This window comes from Mastacembelus armatus, chromosome 14 (genome assembly GCF_900324485.2).
Source record: "Mastacembelus armatus chromosome 14, fMasArm1.2, whole genome shotgun sequence".
Classification (NCBI taxonomy): domain Eukaryota; kingdom Metazoa; phylum Chordata; class Actinopteri; order Synbranchiformes; family Mastacembelidae; genus Mastacembelus; species Mastacembelus armatus.
Genome location: NC_046646.1, coordinates 15,060,261 through 15,082,177, shown reverse-complemented (window position 1 = coordinate 15,082,177; position 21,917 = coordinate 15,060,261). Strand labels below are relative to the sequence as shown.

General features: G+C 39.4%; 1 protein-coding gene across 3 annotated transcripts in view; it reads left to right on the top strand.

Moving 5' to 3' along the window:
• cadm1a (cell adhesion molecule 1a) overlaps positions 1-21,917 on the top strand; it is a 309,318-nt gene that overhangs the window by 198,245 nt on the left and 89,156 nt on the right. The gene's annotated exons all lie outside the window — the stretch shown is intronic.

Genomic DNA, 21,917 nt, shown 5'->3' with positions numbered 1-21,917 from the left:
GCATGCTGTAGCTTTTTTCCCTGTGATTTAGCCTCAAATTATAGCATTGGTTTGGTGCCAACCAAGGCTTATAAAAATATTCTCCTCTCCAGAGTATTGCCCTGCAAGCAAACACTTCTCTTTTTTCCCCCTTCTCCATTAGAGGGCATATCTGAATGGAGATACAGGCCTTACTATTTGAACATTAATAAGCCTTTTTTTTTTTTTTTTTTTTTTTTTACCCAGAGTAGTTTGCCTGGTGGAGAATTTCACCACCATCCAAACCACTTTTTTCTCCTTCTCTCCTGTCATTTATCAAGCAGCACCATAGGCCTGTTTGGCTTAATAAGTCTGTTTGTCTTTGCACTTGCAGGGTTTGCTCCCCCTCAGCAGTCCTCCGAATCCGAACTGAGTAGAAAGAATACCTCGGGGGTCGTATCTTTAATTAGACCCCACTATGTCAAACCTGTGTGAGACAGCAATGCTGGGTTTCTGCATTTGATTGCATTTGATTGCATGTTGTGAGCTTACACTACCAGGTTTGGAAAGCCACCATGAGTTGAAAATCTAAACTGCTTTTTTTTTTTAATTTTTTTTTTTTAATTCAGTGTAATTTACCACTGGATTTCATCACGCTGCGACTGTGTCACGTTTCAGGCAGCGCCTCCTTCGAGGGTCACTCCTTTGAAGAAGGACGACGCTCTAGGAAGGATTAGCCATCATATCATTAAGAGTTCTAACTTATGATGTGTATGCGGTGGATTACAAGATACTGAGGCCCACAAAGGTTACACACAGTTGTGTCCTCAAATTCTGCCTGAAAGAACTTGATCACATTTAATAACAAAAACTTGTATTAGTAGCCTAGACCTAACCACACTCAACATAGCAGAAAGCAAATCCCAGCCTCAGGTGAAATTTGGTCTAGTTTGACATGCAGACTGCAAATATGTTTCCTCAAGAATGTGGAAAAGCCATTTATATGAATGTCAGTTTTATTACCATGAAGAGGACCTTACCAGAGTATATTTCCCTGTAAAATATCCATTGCTTTGAGGTCATGAGAGAAACATGATCTTACTCATATTACGCAAAATATATTCTGTGTTCTGAATTTAAATGATGTTTTTGTAGGTTTACCTGTTTTTTTTTTTTTTTTTAATGGCTTTGATTGGGTACCAGCATTCTAAGTGGTTCATTGTTTTTTACTATTTTTTTTCTTTCTTCTGCAGCCTTCAGGAATGCAAAGGTTCCCCTCAAATTTTATCTGTAATCTTATTCTTATTTATCCTGTATTTCTGCCTTTGGTGCGATTTGATCAATAGTGTTCTTGTGAAGTGCCTGTGTGTGGATGTAACAGATCCAAGCCTATTTATGTTTACTAAGATAAGTATTGACTCTGGCCATGGGGTGGCTTCATTCTCTTCTTCCTCTCTGTCTCAACCAAGCTGTTTCTCATATTTTCTTTCTTCCCCAAATGTTTGTTACAGCTCAAATAGTCTTTTTTTTTCTGTGCCTAAAGTTATTTCAGTCCTCACTTAAGATCCAAGCAGCTTTGAGGTCCAGCCAGAGTTTGTGCCAATCAGTAATTGTTATTTTATTTTATTTATTTTAATGCTGAACATGAATGATTCTTAGGAAATATGAAAAGCACACCAGACATACTGGCTGGCAAAATGAATCAGTGTCTGAAGATTCAGTAGATTATGCCTCTTATCTGAAAAGGTTCTACTGAAATCTGTCATTAGAAAATTGGGTCAAAGAGTAATGTCCACTCAACTTAAGAATCTGGAGATTGCATGAATGGAAGAAATCACTGACTTTGTATTTTACAACTCAACAAAAACCATTTGAAAACATACATACAATATTACAAAAGAAAATTGGAAAAAAGTAGAAGTTGGAAACTGCTTTGAAAAGGTTTTTACAAATTATTTCTCAAGGTTTGGTGCTAATTCAGTTTGTGTTAAATTAAGAATATAAAGTTATGTTACTGTGGTTACCTGTAGCCTAAATGCCCCTGTGTGCTGATTTATTTTTACATTTTTACTCAGTATGCTGCATTTTATTGACTCACCTGATCTTAGACCTACAATTTACAGTTGTCAAATTTTCACCAATGCGCTTTAGATTTTTGCATTACCGTCTAATGCACAGGTTATAGTTCCCACACAGGTGGTTATTATGGGATGCATGAGGACGGTAGGAACAATTAGAATTCTGCTCAGTGTTGCAAAAAGGTTTGCGCAGGCCCTGCAGCTGCCATCGCCACCAGTGTTAAATTTAGACAGAAGGTCAAATCTATGGCATCACACCTGAGGGGGCGGGCTGTCCTTATCTGCTTGTTGCCTGACTTTGTTTTCAAGGCTGATAAAAACAGGTTTATCTTAACAGTGACATGTTTCTTCTCAGTGCTTCAGAATACATATACATAGGGGTGGATGGCCACAGTAAAAGAAACTCCTCTATTATATGGTATAATGGAGTACAAGCATTAAAAAGACAACAAAGGGAGAGCTGTTGTCATGATAAGCTTCCAATGTGCATTATATGTGTTTAAAGTATTAAATTCAATCCCACAACCTCCAAAATGTACTCCATCACTTCTCAGTACTATTGGGCAAAATATAAGAGCAGCACTTGGAGGTCAAAGGGGGCAGCTGAAATTGAAAATGTAAGCTCCACTTGGACTGAATAGCAAAAATAATTGTTTCTTGACTCTGTGAGTGGAGAACTATGAGCAGATTTTGAAGCTAAGGCACAGAAAGTACGCTTAATTGTCATTTTATACTTAACCTCTTCATCTGCATTTAACTGATCAATTTATAGAAAATAGCTAATTGTTATATTCACATACAGGATTTCTTATTTCTCAGTTTGTTGTCAGCCTCACCTTTATTTTGCTAGTAGAAGCCAGGCTTCACATCTGGCTTCTTCTGCGCAAACCTGTGCTGACTCATTTATGAAAATACATTGCCATTTTGAATTCCCAGGATATTGTATATTCTTGGTTTCTAAGGTGGGAAGCACGGTGGATTAGTGGTTGCCTCTGTTGCCTCACAGCAAGAAGGTCCAGGGTCCGCAACCTGGCAGGGGCCTTTTGCATGTTCTCCCTGTGCTTGCGTGGGTTTTCTCCAGATACTCTGGTTTCCTCCCACAGTGCAAAAACATGTATGTCAGGTTGATTGGTGACTCTAAATTGCCCATAGGAGTGAGTGTGAGTGGGTGTGGTTGTTTGTCTTTGTGTGGCCCTTTGATGGACTGGGAGCTAGAATAGGCTCCAGCAGATCCCCGTGACCCTAGTTAGGAATAAGTGGGTGTAGATAATGGATGGATGGATGGTTTCTAAGGTTTCTTTCACACAGGATCTGTTAGCTGGAGTTTAACGGGACTCTTGTTTGTGCCCTTTTTATCGGATTCTACCAGTCTCTATTTATGACATACTGTATGAGGTCCGCTTGCAGTTTCCTTGTTAGTTCCAGCAACATCAGAAAAATACATAAAGACCAGAAAAGTGTATTATGATTCACTATAGCCTCAAAACAAGCTGTTTTCATTTTCTTGCATGAATCTTTAAATATCTTAGTGTTTTGAAATAAGTCAATGTGGCAGCAAAACTGTCGAGAATTTAAAGGAAATTCTCTATCTTTTTCTTTTTTGGTCTTTTTTTAAACTGAACTACAGGTGTGAAAGTCATTTAAAAGACAGACACCCCCATATGTAAAAAACACATTAATATCACAGTATATCTAATATATATATTTATATATATATATATATATATATACATATATATATGCTGTCATTGATGTATTTTGCAGATAAGCACAAGCACAGAGTCCTCTGATTAGCATAATTGGCTAGAGTTTTCAATATATAATTAAATCTCTTCTTTCTGAAAACTGTCACTTAAGTCTAAGCTCCTCTCTGGGCCCAGCCACTTTACTCAATTGCACTTTACTCAATTGTCAAATGGGTCTTCTGACATAGTTTTCTGCTGACATTAAAACAAAAGTTATTTCCCTCGTGTCTAGTCTCCAGCATTCTCGGCCGTCACGAGTGAGCTAGATTACAGGTTTCAGAAAAAAAAAGGCCAGCAGAAGTCTCATTTCTTCCATCTAACTGTCGTTGCTGTTGGCACATGTTGGCTCGTGAGACAGGATGTTGTTACTGCATTTCAAGGGCAGTGCAGCATCAGGAGACATCTGTGGCAATGGGAGAAAGTGAGATCGCTGCCAGGTAGTTCTCCAAGGGGGATGCAATGGATGTCACAACTCTGGAAGATAAGGCCCTTCAGGCTCACATTTTGTGCAAGATTGTAAAGTTTAGCCTGCAAGTGATAGATTCTTTGACCTATTTATATATTTTGGGTGTGTGGTATGGAGGAGGGTGCAACTATATCTATAAGCATTTTATAATAAATTTTTTTTTTATTTTAACACATTTCAAGATGTAGCAAGTAAGGGTTTGGTTAGTGCTTGGGAAAAGCTTCTTTTGGGTTACAATTAGCAAAATGTCTTGGTTCAGGTTAAAATCAATAATTGCTTAAGGTTAAATGAGCTTTGGCTCTAGGGGCCATGCTAACTTTGCAGCCTGCTACTCTTGTTGTGGAGATCTGGGGAAATATGGACTTGCACAGAGCAGCATATATTTGTACAACCAGTGTGAGTGTAAAGCTTTCAAAATAATCATTTCTACATGAATAATTTCAACACGTGTTCGAATCAGACCAAAAATTAACAGGACTTTTGATGAGCTGCATAACACTACTCTAGTTATGCTGGTTTGCACAACCTCCAGATAACACAAAAGTCACATTTATGAGAAATATGAGCATAAACGTGAATTACCCTTCAACTAATGTGAAACAATATAATTTACTGGTGTTCAACAATCATATTCACTGTCTCATTAGCTCTTAAGTGGGGTAGTGTTCAGTATACAGTCCACAGAATAATATATTCCAAAACAAGTGATAAAAATGCTAAACATTTAAAAGGTCAAATGGAGTGGCTCCTCATCTCTCCTGAAATCCCAGTCAGTATTATTTGTGCATGGTGGTGCTTTCAGACTGTCTCTGCCTTGCTGTTTCTGCAAACAGAAGGCTCCCCAAAAGGCCTTGACTGTCATTTCATGCTTTGCCAGTTGAATGAGAGTGATTGGTACAATGTGTTTGCACACCAAACTCGCTACATTTTCCAAAGCTGCCAAACAAATTGAACTGGGGATGTAGCAAATGTATCCATCAGAACAGCCCTCTATTTTAGCCTCAAGCCACGGCTGATTGATAGCTTTGATAGCTGCAGAAGCAGGATTGTTTTGTTTGTGTGTGTGTGTGTGTGTGTGTGTGTGTGTGTGTGTGTGTGTGTGTCCATACTTTTTCTTTTTCAAGAGATGGGTGGTCAATGGACAAAAAAAAAAAAACCTTGGCAAAAACATGAAATGACAATGGTAATGTCTGCTTCTTATCACCACACAGAACGGATGACTCCGTTGGTGGACTGAGACATTTTCAAAGCCAGGGCAGTGGCAGCTAAATTGGAGGAGGTACAGTATGTGTTTGTGATTCACCCTGGGAAGGATAAACCCTGGGAAGGCTATCATGTGATCAGCTACACGGAATCAGAAAATGAAAGATTGTCAAGCAGGATCTACTACAGCTCATGTTCTTGGTTCTTGGTTCAAAGCAGCTTGATGTTAAACAAACCAAGGGTTGTACTAAAAAGAGCATTATTGCTGTTCATCACAGCTTTACTGTAAAAATAGTAATGCTGTAAAGACCACTTTTACTGCACCTAACAGGATTATGTATGCAGAGGATTTATCGTGATCTATGACTAAATGATTATGGATTCGTTGGTGGTCATTTCTGAGAGTATATGAATGCCTTGAGTACAAGTTGGACAGCAATCAATCTGAAATATTGATTTGGAGAGTTTCCTGCTGTCATGTTGGATTAATATGGATTAGTCACACTGTGCATCTGAACACTGTAGTTAGTCAGTCGACTTGTTCAGTATGTTGAATTTAAAAAAAGGGTTTAATAAGCATTTTGTGCATCCAGCGTCAGTGTAGTGAAATTGCTTTGATGTGTTCATCCGGCTTTGCACTTCTGATTTAATGCTCAGGATGCTGTGTGACATGCATGATAATATAATTAATCAGTCACAGATAACTTATAAAATATGTCAGTGCACTTGCTCTTCTGGTTGTCTGAATAAAGTTGTCCTTTTGATACTTTGTACCCCATGTCTTGATGTGTTAATGACTAATGTTGGATGACATGAATGGATTGTATAATAACTACAAATACCTTATGTTTATAAAAGTAAAAACACATTTAGTTTTATCCATCTGATTGCCGGGTAATCCGCTAGAGACCAGTGGGTCCACATCACCCTGGAACTCACTGTCAGTTTGCGTTTGCACCTTCTGTGAGTGTACTATCTCTGTGTTCATGTTAGAGTTGCCATCAATCTATTGACTCTCTGTCCACCTCTCTGGCATTGTGTGGTTTCAAGTATGACAGAAGAGTAAGCTATGAACCATCAGAACATTCCTGAGCCAAGAGTCCCCAGATTTATTTGGCTTAACTTGAGACTTCAGCAATCCCACAGGAAAAGATTTCTTTCCCTCCTCCATATGGAAGAATACAGATTCCTTCCATGATAGCTGAACTGCAACACACATGGACATGGACGCATTTCTCAGATCCTTCCTCCAGCCTCACTATCAAATCCAAACATTTTATACCAGGTTAAACAATAGACAGAAAAATTCTCACACAGGACAAAAGAACTGTTAAGCTCTAATAAATCCTCATTAGCACTGCTTAATACTTTGGATCACAAGATATTGCTGATGAAACAAATGGAATTCGGTTTAAACAGAAAAAAGATCGGTCGCTTGTGTTTTACTATAAAGGTGGAAAAGAGATCGTAGAGGGCATCATTTTAAATAATGTTCTGCATGTTTGGCCATCTGTCGAATATTCGCATAAAAAGGAAGCAAAAATTAAAACAAAAGCTATTCAAAGGCATTTAAAGCATCAGCTGATTTTACATTTCGCTTGTACATTCCAGTGTAATTATGCAGCCAAAGCTAATAAATTAGAAACGTCTTAAAATAGTCTTGTTCTGCTGAGCGTTGATCGTGCCAAAGCTGAGTAAGTGGGACACACAAATATACTTCTTGTTGCTTTGAAAACGTGATATGTGTCTGTTTGAGTTGTTGAGGAGAGGAGAGTGTGATTGGGCTAATATTAGTCTTTCTATTGTTTGAATGGTATTTAGTTTTAAAGAAAGCACTCATCAGTTTATATCTGCATATTTGGAGATTTATTACACTGCTCTTTAGGCTTTTCAGTAATCTTTTTTTTTTTTTTTTTCTTGTGCTTGCTTGTTGACTACTCCCTCCTGTACCCACTTATCACAGAGGACCACAATGAAAATATACCTCCAGGCATTGCTTGCTTTTGTATTTCAATAATCTGTTTTAAATCAGCATATTGCCTTAAGCGGTCTGCTGTTTCTTGTAATGTTTATTAGATTGTCAAATAAACCCACTCATTGAATAAAGTTGATTGGTAAAGTTACAGTTACATAAATGAACAACTTTATTCAAATCAACTACAAGCTAATTGTGGTGGCCTAAGAAATCCCTCAGAGGTCTTGTCTAATTACACTAGTCGGCTCTTCTTTTTTCTTTTTAAACAAAAGAAACTGGAATCATATGGTTTTATCAATTCCTAGAATCTTAATGCCTTTGTAAGTAGGGCTTTAAATCCAAAAGCTTTTGGGTATTGACTTCCCCTCTAATTTGTTCTCTAATGGAATCAAGACCTCTTTCAATAGATTCATCCCAATTTTTTTTTTTTTTTTTTTGTGTGCTTTTTGTGTCTTTTTTTTTTATACGGTATCTACCAACACCCATCAGACTTTCTTGATGCCTGCCTTTTGGCTGGGAAAATGTGTGACAGGCTCCGAAATGGGTTTGAGTGGTAAATTGAATTAGAGTAGGATGCAGAATATGCCAGAATGGCAGGTGTACAGCAGTCTCTGTGTGGACAACCTCGATTGGCAGCTTCTGTGACAGCCAGTGTTGCTCATTCTGGCTGTGACTGGTGTATGAGATCAGCATGACCAAAAAAATAAATTTCGGGCCAGCCAGATAAACTGAGCCAGATACACACTCACAGTTCTAATTGACTTTTCAAAAAGCTATACATATTACTGGCCCAACATAAGCACTAGAAGCTACGCCACAGAAATCCATTAATTTCAGATAAAGCTAAAACATCAGGTCAACTCAGTCAGTGTGTCTACAGTCAAAAACGGAAATAGTGTTATATTACAAATTAAAATAAATGTGACCAAAGCCAATGTTTGTGTACTGATTGTACAACACTAAATCCTTAATCTGGTTCCAAACCTCTGAATTGCTGTACACATAATTGTTTTTAATAGCTGTGCTCCATTTGGCTTTACTGGCGTGCTGCTTGTTACATAGTAAAAAACCCTTTTAAATTGAATGCAGGTGGTACATGAGATGTTTGAATTCACTGTTGCCAAAACTACAGTATGGACAACATTCAGCTTGAGGTCCAGTTCTGAAGTACCCAGTCCAGGTGTTATGGTAATGAATGGCAGTTTAAACAGCCAATCAACCAGTCAGGCCTCTTTAGGTGGGATTAAAAACTGTAATATCTTCTGTTAGCCCCCATGAAGCATTCCATCTACAGAAAAATGAAAAACAAGTTTCAGCAATGAATGACATTTATACAGTACTGTGTAAAACTGTTGTAAATCACCTTACAGAGACATCAGCTCTGACACTGACATATTGATTTCCTACACATTCAGTACATACATGCTGTTTGCACTTTATTTTCAGTTCTTATGTAAAATGTCAAATTTTACAATGTATAGTCAACAGGACAGAAATCACGTTTTTAATAAACTGCCAAATCACCAATGTTGAGAGCAAACACTCAAGAAGTCTGATACTATTGCAATTGCTAACAGCCCAATACAAATCAGATCTTTGTAACATCATGGGAAGTATGTCTGAAGAATGAAGCATATCCTATCGAGCCATACGCGCTATGCGCTCCCTTGATCTGCTACAATTTATTGCACCATGGATCCCTAGCTAATTTATCATAGACTATCATGTGATTCTGTTGGCTCATTGTTGCGGTCCAAGCTCACCCTCACCATATTGTTTGAAATAGGCTGTTATATGCTTAGGGAATTCTCTCAGTCCGCTTACCAGAGGGCTGTACCAGTTGAGTTATCCTCATCTTGGAGCATATGCTGTTTTTTTTTTTTTGTTTTTTTTTTCTGGAGTACTGCAGTGCTAGTATTACATCTGGCATTGCAGTATTCTCGACAGTAATTTGCCTTTCAATATGGCATTGAAGGTCTATTTAGGATCATGTCTTATTATTGTTTTCTCTGACATTTTCATTGTTATCTGGGCCCTGTTTTTTTTTTTTTTTTTTTTTTTTTTTTTGGCTGCCAGTTTGGAAAATGTTAGAATGTCAATCATGGTACAAGTGTAAAATATAAAAACTTTCTTTTGCTGTCTGTTCTGTGGTTAGACTAAGCACTAAGTGTAGCTGAAAGGGGAACAGCAAAGTATTTTGGCTTTTTCAAATATTTGTTCAAAGATATATACTTTTTGTACATGATGCCAGGAGGCGCAATGAGGCTAATGTCAATAAGCTAATTAGGCTCACTTGAAGTGGAGATAGGGATATCATCCTTCAAAGAACCAGCGGTTTCTGAAGATCTAACCATTTAACTGACCTTTTGAGGTCATTTTGTCAGTCAGGCTTGAAGAAATATCATAGTGACAACCATCCTCAAATCAGGCAACCGCTCCAGTTTCTGGGTTGAATATTCCATGTTTCACTCTGCTTATTTGGGAAGTATGCACTCAGTGAAACCAAGTGAAGGGGCAGTTTGTGTGGGTGGTTAGATGATTTGTACTGTTGCCATGTGTGAGGGATGCTTTATTCATGCCTGCCTTTTGTGTTCCTGCCACTGTGGAGGATGTGAGGTGTCTCATGATCAAGCTCTTTAAATAGCTCACACAAATAATTCTTCTGTATCCCGATTGTCATTGTTAGCGGCTCAGCTACAGATGACTCACTTTGTCGTTTTGAGAGACCAAGTGATGCAATATCTACTTTATCATCACTACTTTGTTGCTGGGTGGGATTGGGAGACTTGGTGTGCGATTGTGTAGCGGTAGTGGGTTTGGAGTTTGGGGTGGGGCGGGGGGGGGGGGCAAAGCTGACAATAGAAATTCAGTTTTGTACTTGTATGACAGACATTTCCTTACTGACTTTGTGTAAATTTAAGTGACCTAGACTCTTACTACAGTAACACAAAGTATAGAAAAACATGGCTGTGATAACATCCACCAGCTTGAATTTGGCGTAGTCGTCACCATATTGATCTTGAAGTCACAACTTCCAAACATGAGGAGAGGGAGAACAAAAAGAGTGGGACAAGCAAGCACCCCAGCTGACTTCAGTCAGTTAAGCAGAAACATGTCATTGAACACACCCCTCTTTTAATATCTTCCTAGTGGAATACTGACTCTCAAAATCGCAACCAAGGCACGGACAAGGAAAAGTCCTGTATTACTACATTAGGTTCTGCTTCTGCATGTTTATATTTCATTCCTACAGTAGAGAGGAAATGGATTACACCTGGTAATTCTCTGATGATAGTAACTATGGCAGGAGTAAACCTCAGATGAAGTAGGTGGTATCATATAAAGAGCAACATCATCTACCTAGGGAGGAGGTAAAGGTTGTAGCTTCTTGTTAAGAGTGGCAATAGTAGTTTTTGTGGTTAAACCTGGTGTACTCCATGTTTATTACTGTAACCATGACAGTGATAGTCTAATACGTGGTAATGGCCCCTGCATTTACTGAGATGTGGAGTAGAGCTCCAATAACCGACATCTGTACTCCTGATGGCAGCTGGTAATGGCCATCAATGGGGTGATAACATTTGAATTGTCATTTTCTCTTGGGGGTTCTTGGGTTCTTGTCGAGTACAGATTCAGTGAAGATGTATGTTTTGGTTCATCACTTTTTAATAAACACATTAAAATGTCATTTGCAATAATGATTGCAGACCTTGGACATAGACTGTTGTTGAAACATAGTTGGGAGCCCTGTTTGCTCTGACAAAGGGGTGAGGTCAGGTTATTGCTTCAGCTGAACTTGTAAAAGATGGCTTTTTTTTTGGTGGGGGATGGCTCTGCAGTGTCGCCTCTCCCTGCAGTCTAGGGAATTGCTGCCACCTTCATGTGCAGCAAATCCTCAGACGTAAGTGTGTTAAGCCCCGTGTGCTTTACCGAGGGTAGAAATGAAGACAGGCTGCCCCTATGAAGAATGATGGCTCCTTCACGAGGCAGCTGTCCTATTTTAAGCAGGCAACACTCACCACAATGCGCTGCCTGACTCTGCCTTTCCCTCCCTCTGTTTTCTTTTGTTCTTTCTTTCTTTTTCCCCTCTATCTCCATCTCTGGCATGGCGAGAAAAGACCTTTGAGACTGGGGTAAATAAAAGTCACAGGAAGTGAGCAGAGCCTCAAAGTATGTGAGAAGATTATGTGCAGTCCCCCTTAAATATCTTGAAGGATTGAAATGTTATTGATGTATGTTAAGTCCTCTGGGGGTTTCACTCAAAGGACATTTTGGGCCTTTCATCCTTGATATGAAGGTGGAGAGGAACACTGAAGCTCTGCAACGTGACAGAGGTTGCTCCTTTCAGCAGGAGGCTTGAAAGGGAAGAGTTGTCTTTCTCAACCCTTTGGGAAAGAAGGCTAATAATTGGCTGAAATAGCTGCTCTTTTCTTCATGGCTGCTTCTTGAGGTAATTGGTATTTATGAAGTATTTATGGTCTATCCTTGCCAGTGTCAGCTCCCTCCACACAGAGCAGAATATATATTTTTGGACCTAAGAGAAGCCTTTTCTCTGTCTGTGAAGAAAGCATCACTTTTTTTTAGTACATGCATAAATTCAGCAGAGTCATGCATTGTTGCACTTATGTAACAGCACAAACAGGACCAAAGGGTTGTTATAATTTTATGATTGTGACCCAGGTTGCCATCCCATCTGTGATGATGGCTGCGGTTGTAGACACTTTTGCTATTAATGAAGTAACATTATCATGCAGTTAAACCCAGTAAGCGTCTAGAAAAATCTCAACTATTTATTTTGTATCGACAAGGATTCTCCTGTCCAATACATGGATGCTACCCTTGTCTGTAATGCCATCAGTGGTCCATTTTTAGCTATGTTAGCAGTGTGGCTCTATCAATGGCAGTTGGATGTCAGTCAATCCAACACTTCAGTTATTTCACCTGGAGAAATGGCCCAAATCAAATTTTAGTTGGCCTTTGAGCTTCTAGGCCAATTCCATATGTGGTCCTAGATCAGATCTGAGTTCTGACTATGTGGCCACTGTCAGAACTCACTGCATCTCACTTCTCTGCACATCTGCATATTGCTTCTCATTTTCATTCATTGTTAGCCCCTCACTCACTGATGAATGCAAACGTGGAAGAGAGCACCACTAGCAACGGGGGGTGAGTGAAAACATTAGAACATTTTAAGCAGCAAGTTTTACAGCTTTGCATCTGGTAATTCCTGAACGTTTTTTCTTGTGCCAGCATGATTTTGTAGTAAAATATACTGATGACGACCTGTCCAGGGTGTACCCCTGCCTTCCACCCAAGAGAGAGCTGGGATAGGCTCCAGCAGATCCCCGTGACCCTGAACCAGGAAAAGCGGGTATAGAAGATGGATGGATGGATGGATATACTGATGACTGTTAGATAGATTTCCATAGAATTAGATACAGATATTCATGTTTCCAGAATCCTAATAGCTTTGTTGTTGCACTAAATGCTGATTTAGTTTCAGCAACAAGTCAGCCTTTCACTTTTCCACTGACATGTTTCATATAGCAGATGGATTCAATAATAATTTGGTGCAGAGAGTGATGGTTCCCAGACATAACTTACTGACTTCAGTAATTTCTGGCTTTTCATGTAACACCATCAGCAGGTTCTCTGGCCAATTTAAATTTGCAATTCAATCCATCGTGATGTTAAGAATTGATTGATTTTAAAAAAAGATCTTATTTTATTTATTTTTGCCTTATATCCTCAGAGGCACTAGCATGACTGTAGACATTTAGTCTTGGCTTCATAGACACCATCTTAAATTTGGTTTACTCTCCTACAATAAAATTCTCCACCTGTCATGACAATGAAAGAAAAAAATGGCACCATCAATGTGTTGAGTTTTCTAAGTTAATGCCAGTGGTTTTGGTAAGCAAGACAGTATGACAGCAAAGACATTGCACACAATGCAAAATGTCAGGGGGTGTTAGGAACAAAATTGTGTACTTTGCGAGATGTGTGTTTCTTTGTTCTGGCACCCATACAGTTTAGGCTTATCTTCCTGCTTTCCTTCCTTTTTATTATTCTGTTTATCCTACTGTACAGCTATATCCACATTCTGAGTGACTGAGCTAATTGTTCCTGCTCATGCATTCTCTGCAGATTCAATTATACGCCACTCTGGGCACCCTGAGAAAAAAAAAAAAAGTGAGGGTGGGAAAAGAGGAACGTGAGCTTAAAGTGTGGGAGAGTGAAAATGAAAAGGTAAAAACCGAAGAGAAACTTGAGAAGGTCATAGATAAGAGAGGGGAAAGTTAGGAGAGAGAGGAAAAGGGAGGATGAGAGTGAACAGAGAAGCAGGAGGATAAATTAGAGAGGGGAGTGAGAGCAGTCCCATGAGTCATATATTTATGTAAGGGGAAAATCAGCTCACTGGAGTGTACACTGTAATGGCACCCCTCTGTATAATGATTGGCGCTGACCTCCCAAATAAGAGGATTAGTTTGTGCCTGAGCTGGCCAGAAATAATGGACCTCACCTTAGCTTAGCTGCAGTTTGACACAGCAGAAAATAGGTAGGGAAATAAGAATACCTCAGCAGCAGGGGGCTTGCCTGAACCTCATTCATCTGCATCACCATTGTGTCAAATTGGACATGCATTCCTGCATATCTGCTGGGTCCATGAACAGATGGCATAACTGGACCCATGCGGGCTCATAAAATACTGTAGTAGACATCATGGAAATAAGGTGCTGCCGACTGTAACATGTTGCAGTAATTTAGTTTCCCCCATAACTAGCAGTGCAATGAGTTACTGTTTCTGTTATTTACATGCTAGGTTTTCCACGGGAAATGAGTTCTTGCTATTGTAGCTTTCGGTCAGGGTGTGACAGGGCTAGCCTTCTACTCGGAAGAATATTGTGGCTCAGCAGTGAATGTTGTGGCTAATGTCTGACTTCAGGGCACGCTCTCCTTTTGTGTGCTCTGAACCAGCAGGATTAAAGCATCCATCTTGCTCTCCTGCTTCCCCTAATGGTATTAGGAAGAGGGTGGATAGGTTTCAGTATTCCGTTAAGGAATATCTGATATGGGCACTGGCTGATTCAATTAAGTAAAAAGCAAGGTGGGAGGGAATGAGTCCTGGTGTAATAGCCTCTGAGCTGCATAGCTCAAACTGGGGTATTTTAATCTCAAAAACTCTTGCTTTATCACCCCCACCTACAAAAAACATATATTATACCCTCATTACTAAAGGACTGGAAAGGGTCAGTGTGCAATTTCTGCCTCAGCGCAGAGCTCAGTCATTCAATGATGTGAATAACAACAACACAAACTTAGACACACAGCAGCCTGCCTTTTATGCTGCATATTCTGGGATATTTTCCATTATTTCCATATTCTGGAAAATAAGTAGATATAGATAGGGACAGGAGGATGGACATTCCTGATTAGAACATAGCAAGTCAGACAACTGATGAAAGTTACTCTTATAAAAGAAAATAACAATACACCAAAGAAAGCTAAAATATAGCCTGCATTTACCAGTGAATGTGATAATTGTAGCTGTGGTTACCATAATTTGTCAAAATCTAAAGCGACACCAACTTTAACCATTTTTAGGGTTCACCATAGCAAGTTACATTACGGATGTGTACTGAGTACTTGTGTTTACTTACTGCTATACTTTATCTATGTCCTGGGGATAATTTCTGCACAAATTTAATTGCTGATTTTATTGAAAAACACATATCATCATGAAACCAGTCAATGTTTGCACTGAACAGCTTCGTTACAGTTGCATTGATTTTGAAAAATATAACCTGGCTTTCCCCTTGGCTGGGTATCTAAGCAAGGCCTCAAAATTTATTAAGTTTTAGCCTGTCTTATGGTGGCATATAGGAAAAATGTCATACTATATTTTTCAGTTTATTTTTCACATTCACTGTTTGCAGGGTGTGAACAAGCAAACAATGGATGTGAAGTGAAAAGAGCCATTATCGTTTTCTTACATTGTAAGCCTACAAAATAATAGAGCAAGCAAAACATTTTTTTTCCCTCACAGAGTGGAAACATGACAGTAGCATTTATGAACTCCCTGCCATTTTGTTGCATGAAAAACAGTGCTCTTTCTGGGGCTACTTTTTCACACCTGTCTAAACACATAAATATGAACATTTCAAACATGTTTTTTGATTTGTCCTTACAAAAACGCCTGACCTTTCTTGTTTATAATTCATATGTCCATAATTGTCATTGGTCTTTACCACCTATTAAGTTATTTTAAACATTTCACCACTTGGTGTTGTGTTCGCTAATGAGCTAAAACGAGGAAATTTTAAATGAGATGGATGGCCAAAAGAAGGACTTTACCTGACTTCTCCAGCTCTGTTACACTTGAATGCCTCAAAATACATTTTTAATGCATTGCATGTAAGACTTATATAGCATGTAGGGGGCAGGAAACTCAAATCAGTTTCTTGAACTCTTCCCCTTCGTACAGCTGAGTGGTCAGGTTATCACACTGCCGTTTGGTGTCGTCACACCGCCAAGTCCCAATGCTGTCTGGAGCCATTGGGTTTCCATTACCACAGATCCATTCCACTCATTTAAAATTAATGGCTGTGAACCTTCCCTAACCCCAGAGATAAGCCAGACTAAGTCTTTTTTTTAATAATTTTATTTGATTTTATTATTTTTTTTTTTTTTTTAGAATACCTTCAGGAATAGTTTTTCTTCTCCTGCCTTTTTATTTCCCTTTCAGCATCATTTTTAGTGCATGTAGCACCAAAAATGTATTAGCCCCTGTCAGCCTCAAAACCAGTGCTTTCAACTGAAACCTTTTTTGAGAATAAGAAAAATAAAGCATATTACTTTTCAGTTTTAGCAGCGTGATTTAGGTAAAGCAAGGGTTAACACGAATAAAGGCGCTTTTGGAGATGTTGGTCTTGTCATAATTACAATTCACACTGTTTATTGCATCTATCAATAATATGCACCTTCTGCAGAAAACAATGGAAAGGTATAATTTTGTAACTGTAGTATAATTATATGAATTTACTCGCAATGTAAATTACCTGTGCTACATTCATAATATTCAGATAAATATATTAGTTTATCTTTCATGGCAACTGGCAATAAGAAGTAAATAGGACAATAGAAGCTCTACTGAAATGAAATTATCCATATTTGAGCATCTGCATTTGTCCAGCATTTTCAGTGTACACAATCTGCCAGACGGCACTGTAAACACATACTCCAGAATGTACTGCACTCAAAAAAGGGCCCTCAGTGCATAATGTTGTACTTATATCAGCTGAGCATGAAACCATGAAAATGCAGGCCTAACTGTTTAAAGTCATGAGATGCACAAGACAGTAAATTTGTCCACTGACACTGAATGGTGAAAAGGGGTGAGGATTAGGGTTGCTGGGGACTTTACCTTGGGCTTCTTTTTTTTTTTTCCCTGCACCCTGAGGACACAGCTGCTGGTGGAGGGAGGGAGGTTTCTTAGCCTTATCAGCATGAGAGGACCCAGAGCTCTAATCGCTGGGTCCCAGAGACTGCTGGAGGTAAAGGGAGAGTGGATGAGTGAGCAACATCCAAGGAGGGAAAAAAGGAGGAAGGAGAGAAGGAAAAAAGGCAATGTTTATACCTCTTAGGTTACATCAAATGACAGCTGCTTTACAGTTCAGTGAACAACTGAGTAGAAATCCTTTTGGTAAGAAGAGACAAGTGCAGATTCTGTCCCATGGCACATTGTTGGTGATGAAATATAGAGACTTTGCAGTTGCATCAGAAGTCTCTTAGCAATGGCAGCAGGTGCCATCTTGAAAGCATCCTGGAGGAGGGGCTACAAGACAAAAAGACCTGAAAAGATGGTGGTGGTCTAATTCAAAGTAAATTAACTAATTGGATAATTTTATTCAAATGATTAAATTATTTAGTAACCTAGCCTACCACTGACTTTGTACTATTAAACAGCATTGTCTTTAGTCTTAGGTCCTTACCTTTGTCAGCTTTTAGACTGAAACATTCTAGGAATTTGAAGAAGGAAGTCAGATGGCTTGGTCAGCAGGTACCTCAGACACTCTCTGCTGTCTCAGTTTGGGAAGGTTGTAGGGTACATGCCGTATGGGTATAAAGAAGCCAGAAACACCTTTTACCATGTGCCAATGAGCAGTTTTCATAGAAACGGCCTGGGCACAAAAACTGACTTTCTTCATTTGGACCACTTTACCCCACCCACTGACCCTTGAACAAAATTGGGTTGCCGCTACCCCTATATGTAAGTGCACAAAATGAAAGGTTAGGGGTAAGTGGTAGAGGCAAAAGGTGGTCTGGCCCGAAATTGGGCCAAAGTCTAGCTTACTTTAAGATGTTAAGGTGGTGACTGACATGTTTTTACCTTGGGGCTTGCCATAGCTGTACAAACCTTGATGTGCTGCTTAGATTGTTCAAATGCTACATGCCCTTATATTTGAATTGACCTGCATGTTCCTGTACCAGCAAGTTATTCAAATTAAATGTCAAAATACATGATTTGCAACTGCCCTTTAAAATGACACAATGCAATTGTTTTTTGATGTGACACCCTTATCAGCAGGACAACATCCCTTCAAAAACTGTTACAAATCGCTCATCATATATCTTTTTCTGTATATATGACACCACGAACGGTGAGATTGTGTTAAAATGTAGATACATAATGTCTTGATTAGGATTAGGGAAAAGTCATGGATTAGGTTAAAATAACTGCTTTATTAAAATAGGGGAATTCATCATGAGTTCAATAACGTTTCGAATAGAGGCTGAATGACAGTAAAGTAAATTGGATAGTGTTCATTGTTCAGACGTGGAGATTGAAAGGCTGTTACATTCATTAAAAAGCCTTGCAGTTTTAATTTTACTTCTATGACTGTTGTGGAGGACACAAAGAAGAAACATTTTTGTCATTTATCTAGTTCAGAGCATTGCTGTTAAGGCAGCTTGATTCCCCTGTGGCAGCATATTTTGTCAACTCTCCATGAGTTTGTAATACAAAGAGGAAACACTACAGGCAGTAACTAATAGATTCATATTTTATCAAAAACCTTTGATGCCTCCAGAATCCAGGTATGGTTGTAACCCCAGAGCTCAGTGTGATAGAGCACATGGTGTTCCATTCTCCACACTTGATTTACTGCTGTTTAAGAGAAAGACAATAGGATTGGTGCTATTGATAATTAGTTTTTAATGTGCCACACTCATCATGTCCAATTTCATGCCCCTTAGGCAACTGATCACAGATTTAATCAACACATTATTGCTTGCTATACTTAAACTGACTGGAGGGAGGGCTCTGCTATGTATGTGTGTGTATGCTGGTAGGAGTGTGAAGGAGACATAGTGTTAACGTGTGTTTGTGGGATTGAAAAGCGAGTGAGAGAGGCTGTCAGCATGTGCATCCATCCCAGCAATGTCCCTCTTTGATGGACATTGAATGTGTGTTCCAGGCCATTAACCAAGAGCTACGTTTGAAGAAGACGTGCTTGGAAGCGTGTGGTCGTGCTGTGTTGAAGGAAGCCATTGTTATTATTTTGTTTCGAGCAAACAGGAGAGTGTTCAAGCCTCCCTCACCTGATGAATACAGATAAAAGCAGGCCTGTTATGTCTGTTTTTAGACGGCTCACATAATGCCTGAGACCATTTTAGTTTTTTGTTACTATGTGAGGGCAATGTATTTTTTTATAATATGGTTTCAAAAAGTCATAGGTGGTAAAGGTTTATATCACTAGCAGCATATCATAAAATTATTCTTCTGCACTGTTGCATATTATGCAATTAAAGGTCACCTACTAGTGATCTGTGTCCATTCATTTGTCCATTTCATCCATTTTTGTCGGTCAGCCCCCCAGAAAAAGACATCCCAACAACCACTGTCCCAACTTTCATGTTATGTGTTGTGGCTATTCAAGGTCCCCACAGGAAGATTTGTAATGATATGGTGATCCCTGTCCTTTTATTTTCTATCAAACAGTCCTTTTGATCAATGTTTGGGTCAAACTGACCTCTCTCTCTGAAAGTCTAGGCTCACTCATTGCATGATCTGATCAATCATGATTTTGGAGATTCTAGTGGCTGTCAATGGAAATGATCAGTTGCAAGTCGCATGCCACAAATGTACCACTTTAAATCCACAATATAGTTATCAAAGACAATCTACAGACTGTAAAGGATAAAGGATTTTTGCACAGTTGAAAATACTGTGGTACTGATGATATAAAAAACCATCCACATAGTCTAAGCTCTACCTCCTGTTCCTGACAATGGGAAGCATTATAAACTCTGTTTATACAGTACAAGGTTGCAGTGCCTGTAGGCATAGAGAGTCTGTATTCTGACAGTTTGCAGGTAGGATGCAGTATGTGCTGTCTTTGTGACTTTCTGACTTTATGAACTGCTTTGTAAAGAATCTTAGTATCATCGCCTTGCACTTTAAAGTGCACACACATTTCCTCGGGGGTGGTACAGTGGCGTGGTTGTTAGCACTGTTGCCTCACCATGAGAAGATCCAGGGTTTGAATCCTGTTCCAACCTGGGGCCTTTCTGTATGGCGCTTCCTGGGTTTTCTCTAGGTACTTTGTCCTTCTCCCACAGTCCAAAGACCTGCAGTTCAGTTAGATAAACTGGTGACTCTAAATTGCCTGTAGGTGTCAATGTGAGTGTGAGTGTTTGTCACGATGTACCAGCCCTGCGACCGACTGGCAGTCTGTCCATGGTGTACCCTGCCTCTCGCCCGGTGTCAGCTGGGATTACCAAGATGAGCAGTAGATGATGGATAGATGGATGGATGGACACATTTCTGTCGCTGTATCTGTAAATATTGACATATCTAGCTTTCTGTTCTCATCAACTAATATTAGTGAGTCCAATATATATATATATATATATATATATATATATATATATATATATATATATATGTCTCATCCTTACTTTCTTACTTTCACTTTTTTTGCTTTTTGTCTTTGAGTAAATTTATCATCTGATGCATAATCATTTTAACTCATTTGTGTGCATGACTCCTCCTCTTCTTGACCACTGCTGACAAAAAGACAATATAATGAGTTGTCGGGCTACAGAGTGAGTATAGAGAAAGAGGAAGAGGCACAAAATCAGACAACTGCAGCCAGAAAAAGTAGTGGCAGTGTTTATCTTGAACCACTTAGCTCCCTGGCTGTGAGTCAAATGTAGAGAGAGACATTGGGAGGTAGTGGAGGCCTTCATTAAATGCAGCTCAGGCCCTGGTGAAACCCTGGTTAATGTCCCTATCATCTCTGGAGTGGTCCAGCGTCTAGCTCTCTGTCCAAATGACTCATGTTTAATGCATCTCTGCAGTCCTTGTCATTTAACCTCACCTCTGGAGGTTGCGGGTCGGGGTGGGATAGCAAAGGCTCCCACAAGACCCATAAGGGGCAAAGCGGTGATGCTGTTATTCTTCACCCTCTCTCCATTTACTTAACATGGGGAGAGCTGCTCTATGTCTCGCCCATTGCTATGTAATCTCCCCAAAGCAAACCCCCTTCACATTATCACACTGCATGAACCTGAACTCGAGGGTGGTCTGGGTTGACTATGCGGCTCTCTAAAGTACTTTGTTACTCTGCTTCCTGTGTGCTATAGCTGAATGCTTAAGCAGAGGACAAGTGATGCTATGCTGGGAGACTTGGCAGAGTGGAAAGCACTCCAGTTTGGTCAAAACTTTTAAAGTGAGATTGGATACTGTCAAATTCAACTTTTGTCAGAAAAACAATGTTTTGCTGGAACTGAGAGCTTCTGTCTGCGATTTTCTAAGATTGTATTCAGATTGCACGAATTTGAATTTGTCATGCTCATTAAACGCAAAGCAGTTTGAAATGAATGCAGTGGCTTGGAAATGAATGTAATTTCTATTTACAACGTGGTTGGACGACCCATCATACAAGGGAGTTAGAAACAGATTGAGGCTTTTAAGCTTACAGAGATATATGTCCAGGGATTTAGGAAAAACAAATGAGCAATGATTCAGCAGGATACATCTTTACCACAAACGGGGCTGTGTAACAGGATATGAAAGAGCTGAATTTCGTCTCTTGTTTCACTTGATCTTCATGCTGCGTTTTACTGTGATTTTCCCTGCTTTCATGCAAAGACTGCCTCCCTCTCACTCTTCTTCACCCTCACTTACACTTACACACCCACTCAATCTCTGCTCCTCTTTCGTGCTCTGGATAACAGTAATTACAATATTACCATGTTTGAAATTTGGCAAAAGTTGAAGAGGAAATAGGTTTTCTAATCAAAATCAAAAGCTGCCTCATACTGGAATCCTGATGCTTACTTGGCTGTAAGATGTTCTTCGGCGATGGGGGTCTAAATGAATGCCAAACTGTATGCTGAGGACCATTTTCCCTGCAATTTTGGATTTTATACAGAAATCCCCATTGAGACTGATTTTGGTTTCAGCTTCCATCAGAAACAGCTAGTCT